We start from the raw sequence: 10,148 nt of genomic DNA on the forward strand, positions 1-10,148 counted from the left end.
CATTCATATTTAATAGAACATACAAAAGCTACACATACCAGGGGGAATTTAAGAAGGCTTCATCTATTGGTGGAGCCACCCATTCTTCTTAATCATCCAAGGCAAATACCATGTTGATATCTAGTGCATTAAAATTTGATTCAACCATCAGTTTGGCTAATCCCTATCCTTTGATCAACTTGATGGGTTTGATTTCTATATCATATTCCAGAATAATAGCTATCCATTTGCCTCTCTTTCCATCAGGTCCATTTTGTGTTAAAATATCTTTGACAATCACATTAGGCACATAAGCAATGATATGAGAATGTAAAATATAAACTTTGAAATCTTTTATTGCTTTAACTAGAGCGAATGCTTGTTTTTCCATGATATTGTATTTTAAAGAAGCATCTCTCAAAGCTTTGCTAAAGAATTCTATTGGTTGTTCATATCCTTCTTTGTTTTTTTGTAATAGTACAACTACAATAGTATTTTCAGATGAAAATTAAAAGATAATAAAATCTTTGGTGAACTCTTGGCTGATTAAAACTAGAGTTTTTGTTAACACTTGTTTTACCAAATCAAAAGATTATTTAGCTTCGAAATTCCATTTAATTTTTGTATCTTTCTTGAGCATGTTTGTTATATTTCTAAGCAATTCAACAAGATTTGGTATAAATATTCTCAAAAAATTAATTTTTCCAATAAAAGATTGAAGTTCCTTTTTGTTTCTTGGATGACCGATTTTAAGGATACATTCAATCCTATTGGGGTCAATTCTGATTCTATCTTTGGAAATGATATGGCCTATAAGTTGGCCTTCTTCAAGCCCAAACAATGTTTTCTTGGGATTCAGGGAGATACCAAATTTTCTACATTTTTCAAATACTCTTCTGAAATGTGCTAGGTGTTCTTCATCAATCTTTGAGAAAACCGTGATGTCATCAAGATAAATTACAATAAAATGTCCAATTTCATTTGCAAAATCAATCTCCATTTCTCTTTGGAAAGTGGCACCAGCATTCATTAATCCAAAGAACATTTTCACATACATGAAAGTACCCTAGGGAGTAGTGAAATTTGTTTTATCTTGATCATCAGGAAATACTAAAACTTGATTATACCCTGAGAAACCATCTAAAAAGGAGATCCTACTAGAACCTACTACTCTTTGTAATATGTGATCCATTTTTGGTAAGGGGTAGTTGTCCTTAAGGGAAACCTTGTTTAGATTTCTAAAGTCAATGCACAATATTATTTCACCAGTCTTCTTTCTTGTAGGCACAATATTGGATACCCATTTGGAATACCTGATTGGAACTATGATTTTAGCTTCATACATTTTCTTGATTTCCTTTTCAACTAGGGGCATTAGGATAGGATTTATCCTACACAGCTTTTGCTTAAATGGTTTCTGGTCTTCCTTGATTGGAATTTTGGGTTGTATAATGCTAGAATCATAAGATTTCAAATCCTCATAATTCCAAGCAAATACATCTATGATTTCTTTAAACAGAGCTATATACCTTCGTTTTGTCATGATGGGCAATGATTTTGACAGTTTTATGATTTTGGGGTTTGCTCACTACCTATGTTGCATTCTTCAATGTTTGTTCCTGTTGGTTCCATTTTTGGCTTTTTGGAAACATCATTAAAGTCAAACAATTCTTCCAAAGGGGCAAGCCCTCTAGGAAAAATGTTATCCTTGAGTTGAAGTACTTTGAATTCCTCTTTTTTTGGGTCTTTATGTATTTCAATTTCATGTACAGTTTTATTTGCTGAAATATCTATATCAGAAACAACAAGTTGCTCTACACTAATATGTACATCAGTTAGACTGTCTAGCCCATTGTTAGGTCTCTATACTACTAGTGTAACCCCTTATTGTTATTAGTACAACCCCCTTATTATATTTTTGTGCCCATGTAGTCCCCATATTGTTATTATTGTGCCCCATAGAAGCCCACTATTGTTATTATTGTGCCCTTATATTATTATTGTTATGTCGGCTCTGATTATATTATGACCCCTTAGACTCCTATATATAGAAAGGAGGTCTTGCCATTTGTATCATCCAAGAATTTTTCATTTGTGTAATGTAAAGGAGGTTGCCCCCTTGAAGAGGCTTATTTCTAAGGTGTTCATCTATATTTTCTATCTTTTTGTGAGCTAGTTTCATAACATATGGTATCAGAGCTTTGGATTCTAGGGTTTCGCTGCTCCAAATAGGTTAGCGTGGCATGTTTGCTATAACTTTTTTTTTCTGCGATGTTTCAAAAGCTAACAAAAAAACCCATTTGAGAAGAAATATCTCTAAACCTCGAGTTCGAATTTCAGATCTTCTCTCGCGATATTTTGGGCTATATGATCTGAGGAAGTTAGGGTTTTGGCAAGCTCCAAAAATTCATCTAAAATAGGTCATCGTGGAACTTTCTCTATCACTCTTTCACTACAAAGTTTCAGAAGCTCAAAAAAAAATCCATTTGAGAAGTGATCGGTCTGAAACTTGGCTCTGAATTTCAGATCCTGTGTCGCTATATTTTCAGAGATATAATCTGAGGAATTTAGAGTTTTTGCAGACTACCGAATTACATTCGAAACAGGTCACCTTGGGAAAATTGTCATAACTTTCTCTCTGAGCATTAGATTGAAATTTTGTAAGAAGTTTCAGAAAGGGGACTTCCTGTAGTTTTCTGTATATTAGTTTTAGGTACTAAGGTTGAAAAAGTGACATGTGGAACTTCGTACAAGTTCGCTCTACTGAACTAGTATGTAATCAGGTGATCGTGGGAGATTTAACATAACACTTCCTTGTAGAATCCAATCTTGATCAGACTTGCAGGATTAGAAAGAGAACACAGAGAGATACCGTACGAAGAAATTTCAGAACTTGGAGATATGAAATTACAGAGTTACAGTTGTTTCAAGATCGAGCTCCAAAATCAAGAAAATGTGGTATGAGGAAGTTTGATGGCAAGGATTCGGTAAATTGGATACTGCAGATGGAGCAATATTTTGATCTACATGGTGTACCACTATTACAAAAGGTATGTATTTCATCTTCATATTTAGAGCCGGATAATTTTTTATGGTATAAAGGGCTTTGTTCTTGTAAACAACTTGTTACGTAGTCAATTTTCACGGAGGAAATGATAGCACATTATGAGGATACAAAGAGCAACACCTTCTTTAGAGAAACACCACAACAATTGGAAGAAAAAAGAGCAAAAGGGCTTTGTTACAAAGTGGAAAGAAAAATTATGGCAACAAGGAAGTCTACCCCTCACAACTAAATATGGAAGTGTTGTTTCTCCTAGCCTTCCACAACCTACAAGGGTTACACCACAACAATTGGAAGAAAAAAACAGAAAAAGGGCTTTGTTACAATTGTGATAACAAATACATTAAAGGTCATAAGTGTGCTGAGAAGAAATTATTTTACATTGATTGTGGAAAGGAGGAAGAAAAGGATCAAGAAATGTCAAAAGAAGAGTATATACATCAGGAACCAACCCCAGAGAAAGAAGATATGAATCCGACCATATCTTGTAAAGCATTGGAAAGAATTACTATTCCTCAAACACTTAAGATAGAAGGACATATCAAGAAGAAAAAGGTTCAAGAAGTGAAAGACCACATCAAGAAAGAAGAAATGAATTCGACCATATCTTGTAATGTAATGGCTAGAATTACCACTCCTCAAACTATCAATATAGAAGGACATATCGAGAAGAAAAATGTTCAAGAAGTGAAAGATCACATAGAGCATCAAGAAATGAATCTGACCATATCTTGTAATGCATTGGAAGAAATTACCACTCCTCAAACTCACAATATAGAAGGACATCTCAAGAAGAAAAAGATTCAAGCAGTTAAATATCACATCGAGCATCAACAAAAAGTTCTCCAACTTTTAAAGGATAACGCCACTTTGGTGCAGAATCGAATGAAACAACAAGCATATCAACATCGCAGTGAAAGAAGTTTTGATGTAGGTGATTGGTTATTTTTACGGCTACATCTCAAGCAAGCTATTTATGAGAAGGAAATGTTGGCAATACTACATGAACTTAAGAAATGGTGACCTTACCTAATGGGAAGACACTTCAAGGTAAAAATGTATCATGATAGTCTTAAATACTTTTTAGAACAAAGATTATCTTTAAAAGAACAGAAAAAATGGGTCACAAATATGTTGGGTTATGACTTTGAAATTGTCTACAAAAAAGGGAAACAAAATGTTGTTGCAGATGCACTCTCAAGAAAGGATGAGGATGTGGAAGCATTGTTTTATGCTATTTCTATTATCCAACTAGATTGGATAAATGAAGAAAGGGATGAATAGAAGAAGGATGAAGAAGTGTGGCCACTCATTCAAAATTGCAAAAGATCCTAGCTCAAACAATATTTCTAGAACTTGAGGAGGACGGAAAAATCATATTGGAACCTGGAGCAGTCACAAAAACAAGAAACTGAAAGCTAGGAAATCGATCAATTTCAGAGTATCTCATCAAGTGGAAGAACTTACCCGCTAAAGATTCCACATGGGAGGACAAGAATTTTATATAGAAGCATCAAGAACTACTCAAGCATTGAGGACAACACTTTTTGAAGGAGAGGGGCATGTTAGGTCACTATACTACTAGGGTAACCCCTTATTGTTATTAGCACAACTCCCTTATTATATTTTTGTGCCCATGTAGTCCCCATATTGTTATTATTGTGCCCTTACATTATTATTGTTATGTCATCTCTGACTATATTATGACTCCTTCGACTCCTATAGATAGAAAGAAGGTCTTGTCATTTGTATCATCCAAGAATTGTTCTTTTGTGTAATGTAAAGGAGGTTGCCCCCTCGAAGAGGCTTATTTCTAAGGCGTTCATCTATCTTTTCTATCTTTTTGTGAGCTCGTTCCATAACACCCATCCTCCAAATCTATGTAGCTATTCTCAAATTCATATTTTGATTGTAGAAAACTTTCAATTTGTTTATCACTTCCAAAAACTTGTCAATATCTCATGTTATTAGGTACTGCGGGACGATGTTTCACCTCAATTGTGTGTTGTTTATTTGGGTGAGATAATTTTCAAATGCTGGATGAAAAAGCTAAACCATATTCCAATACATTTTGGATCATTGGGATGACAGCAAGGTCATAATCTTCAAATGTTTTTAGGAAATCAATCACGACATTTCTGTACTCTCTCAATCTAGGATGCTTTGCAGAATATTGTCCTTTATTTTGTTTTATGATCAATTCAGAATCTCCCTGGACTAAAATTCTTCTAGCACCTAATTTTTTAAGCAATTTCAAGCCTAATAGTAATGCCTCACATTCTGCTATATTGTTTGTACATAGAAAATTCAATTTGTAAAAATTACCTTAACCCTGATAAGTCTTTGAATTGTACAGCCAAATCCTGTCTCAGAACCTATTCTACCACATGAACCATCAAAAGTCATATTCCAAATAGGCTCTGTTTCAGGGTTTTGTTGTATCATTAGTACTTGTGAGTTACGCTTTTCATTAAAATCAATTTCTGCATGAGTGACTAGCATATCTATAGTCCCATCATTATACAAAATGAAGGGATCAAGATCAGTATGGACATAATAGAGGGTAGAGTTGCTTGGCTTTTCTTGGTTGCTCACCATATATTTCATTAAGGTTTCCCTATACAATGTCCTTGGTTGGCCAAATACTGGTAGTGTGGCACATGTCATATCCATTTGAAGTGTTCTTTGTAACTTAGCCGCCCAAGAACGTGACAATAGCATGCCATATTTAGGTGGAATGTCTGCTACCACTATGTCCATGACTAAACTTTTTGCTGGTATCTAGGCTAGTGTGACATAGAGGTCCTTGATAAGACCTAGACACCTAACCTTGATAGAGTCAAATGAGTACAAATCTTTGTAGGGTCTAGTGATTTCAAGTCCAAGTTTTTCCATAACAGTATTTGGCATAATATTATGAGATGCACCTGAATCCAACATGGAATTATGAAGAATTTTGTTGTGAATATTAAGGCTGACATAAAATGGGGGAACTCCTCCTTCTTGAGGCTTGCCATTAGCTTCTGGTCCAAATAGTAGCTCCAACTGATCATCATTCAAGTTTACAGTGTCGGTGATTTCTCCTATGTTGAGTACCTTTAGGACTTGAGACCAATGCACATTTTTGTTTATCAATTCAATGAGAGGAATAGAAATTTTGAGTTTATCAAGTTCATTCTCAATACTAAATGGTGTTTGAATTTTAAGAAAAATTTAGAAATCAGCTCTGTCGGCTACTGCTTTGGTGATAGGTCCAGTTTGTTGACTTGTACTAGGGATATTAGTTTGGATAGTTTTAGTGGAAACATCAATTGTTTTCCTGGTAACATTATCTGTGTTCTTCTTTTCTGAGTTGTTTATCTTTTTCTTAGGTATTTCAGTTGTTTTCTTGAGATCGGTCTCAACAGTGTTCTTGGCAGGGTTATCAGAGTTATTTTTGTTTGAGTTGTGTTGGGCAATGGATCCCCCCATAGCATGTTTTTGGGGCTTGAAACCCGAATTTTGATCAAGTGTAATGTAAAGACCCCGCGAAATGTGGGCGCGGAGCACAAGAGTCTAGGGTTGTCCGCCTGAAGATAATGTAATTTAATGTAAACTGTGTTGGTCTACCCATGGTATGTGGACCATGGGATTGTATAAATAGAGCGAGGCTCTAAGTTTAAAGTCGGTATTAGTTTTTGACAAGTAATAGAGATATGCGAAGGCATGGTTAGAAGTTAGAAGTAGATCTGAAGGTATTAGGTCATAGTGATAGGTAGAGGCTCTCTAGCTGAGTGCACAGAGGCCTAGTAGAGTCCGCAGCTGAGTACGCGGACCCCTGCAGTTGAGTGCGCAGGGTGGAGTTGGGATTGTACTTGCACAGAGAATTAATAAAAGATAAGTTGACTCTAAAATATTCTGTGTCTATGCTTCTGGTATATTTATGCATCTCTTTTCAGTTTTATGATTGCACACACTTGTTATGAATGTTGAATGATTAATAAGAGTATTGGGCCCACACAATTAAGTTAAGATCTATAATAATAGCACAGTAAGGATAAAGGATCTAGACAACACCTCTTCATGCTTTTTACAGGGCTGCACGAAAGCAGTTGCACAAGCTGCGAATGACTGATGGCTGCACGGAGCAGTGCAAGCATGCAAGTTGGGTTCACAACCTTCCTATATTTCATCAAGACATCCCTAGGGTGCAGAAACTTGGTTCCAGCACCCTTCCATACTACCTCGGGTGAGACCTCAGTCCACGCACTGCGGACTGTTGCCGAAAGGGTTGGTAGTTTTAGGATTTGTTTGGCTAAATCACTTCTAAACCTAGGTCAGGCCCCAACAAGCCAATAAATGGTTCCATTTCTAGGACCGGGATCTACCTAAGGGATGTCTGATGTTGTGCCACTGGAACGAAACAAAGAAGGAAATTGAAGAGTGGTTGGACAAGAAGATTCACAAGTTTGTGACACAGGAAAACAGAACTTGGAAGGTATTCAAGAAAAGGTGGCTGGATCGCTACGTGTACACAGAAATCCACGAGATCTTATTTGCATCCTTCCCTTTTGAAGTGTATGAGTGGATCACAAGGTTAGCCAACAGCCAAGGAAGGTGTAAGTTCGACCACCGATAGTGTGGACTCCAGAATTAGTGCGCAGACTAGAGGCATCAAAAGATAAGATCGTGTGAGCTGTGGACCATTGGCTTCACCAGATAATAGGGGGATTTATCACTGAGTTTGTGGTAGACACGACCATAAGCTACAGTGAAGCAGAATGAAGTTTTCTCAAGGGACCGCAAGGCATGTACATTAAATCCTTGAATACCTGGATTAAGATGTTGTTATGTGAAATGTGGGTTATGTGAATACATTAATGTTGGGAATGATGTGGAGCAGAAATATCTATAAAGGTAGCGAGGAATTAGGAAACAGTCCCTTAATTTCACCTTCCCAAGAGAGCGAGGAAGAGCTCGCTCGGATCTCTCCGAGAAGTGCGGTCAGTTTGATAAGGTAGCGCATTCTGTAGTTACCACCTTTGCCCACGCCACCACCCGCTTCACCTCCTTCACCTCCATCTCCACCCACTCCGCCTCCACCAACCTCGCAGTTCAGCATGGCAAGTGCGATCAATCAACCTGTATTCAGAGGAGCAGGGAATGAGGAGCCAAACCAGTTTGGGTTCGTGGTAAGAGCAGTGTGGGAAACAGAAGGGGTCACAGACGACAACATTAAGAAGGCTAGATTGGTGAGCACGCTGCAGGATCACACGTTGACATTGCATATCAAGCACTCTAATGATCACCCAAATGCAGGAATAATAGAGATATAGAATGTATTGAACAAAGAATTTAGCCAACCGAAATCAGAGACAGTCCATCATCGAGTTTCAATAGATCGCGATGCTTCCAGGCAAGACCCCTTGGGATCTGGATTAGTGACTAAAGAGTACAATCCACGAGGATAATATGATGCTCATAGATGCAAAACATCATGCATGGTTTATGGCTTCTCTGACACCACACTTGAGGACAGCGCTATCACAACAAAAACTTTCTACCCAAGCCGAAGCATTGGAAATGGCGATGAGATTGCATGAGACACCGATACAAGATCCGGGGCTGGGATTTTAAAAAATCCACGTGCAACTACAGAATCTCTGCCTAGAGATGTAAAGCTTGAAGCAGGATAGGGCACTGCAGCCAGAGGTGTGCGAGGAAGTATGGTGCCTAAAATGCAAAGGCCAGGGCAATGACAAAGACCACTGTCCAGTATTGCAAACTACTTGGCAAGAGGGGGGCCAATGTTGTTGAGACTGGAGGCACAGGAAGGGCCAAGTGCGATGCCCACATTATGGTGCATGATCTGTCAGATAGGAGGAAAAAACATGATGGATAATTGTCATTTGTTGCAAAAGTATACATAGACTTCCCAACAGTTGTTTTGTAATTTCTACAGATTAGTAGGCCATGACGAGCGTACTTGTCATAGCTACGAGTTAATGATGGATTGAACCCCAGCCTATAGAATGCAGACAGAAATGCGAGGCCTCGACCTAGCTGTGGGGATAGAGCGCACTGGATTTCAGGGGAAAGGTCGAGGACGAGGAGGAATGGGATGAGGAAGGGGCTGCAGACAGTTAATTTGTTACAATTGCAGAGGGCCAGGGCACTACACCCCTGATTATACCAACTAGACAAGGACATCCTATTCGTACTGTGCTTAGTTTGATCATCAAATGATAGATTGTCTTACATTGATCACACAGATGTGCGAGAAAGGGGTACTCCAGCCTCCTCCGACTTAGAATATCCAAATGATGAGGTCTGAACCATGCGAAGAAGACCCAAATGTGAAAATGGTTCTCAGAAGTGGTGCGACCGCAGGGGAGGATAAGGGGAAGCAGCCCAAGGAAGATACATGGCTTTGCAAGGCTCCTACAAAGGAACCTAATTTTGACCTGGAATGTGCAAAGGATACATTCATGGAAGCTAAGAAGAGCTTTGCAGAGGCCTCTACTTTAGGTAGTAAGGATCAACTAGAGCCAAGGATGGATCCTTCTATGCTTACTACCTTTTTGGAGACATGCATGAAATTGTTGTGTGATAATAAGGCAGTTAAGGTACTATAGGAATTAATCACCAAGTGTGCAGGGTTAGGGGAACTACGCGTAGTCTAAAAACTGGGGAAACATACATTGTGCATGGGAAGGGAGATGAGGTTGACTGCGCAGATTGGCGAGTATGAAATGGATCAGGTCATCCTAGATCTAGGATTGGACGCGAATGTGTTACTGAAGAAAACATGGGAATGCATGGGCAAGCCCACATTGCAGTGGTCCCCTATTCAATTACGAATGGTGAACCAACAGAAGATTTTGCCCATGGGGAGGTTGCAAGGGGTAACAATTGATATTGAAGGCGCAAGCACACAGATGGAATTTGAAGTAATAGAGATTGTCGATTACAACAATCCTTATCCCGCATTGCTAAGAATAGACTGGGCCACTGATGTGAATGGAGTCATCAACTTGAAAAAACGGAAGATGATATTCGACAGATGGGAGAATCTTGTGGGAGCGCGATAGCTCCCGAACTTCGGATTCAGATAAAGAAGTAGAAC

The sequence above is a fragment of the Pinus tabuliformis genome, chromosome 1_1, assembly GCF_031772625.1.
Source record: "Pinus tabuliformis cultivar Carrire ecotype Pingquan chromosome 1_1, CPIR1, whole genome shotgun sequence".
In the NCBI taxonomy this organism is placed as follows: Eukaryota; Viridiplantae; Streptophyta; class Pinopsida; order Pinales; family Pinaceae; genus Pinus; species Pinus tabuliformis.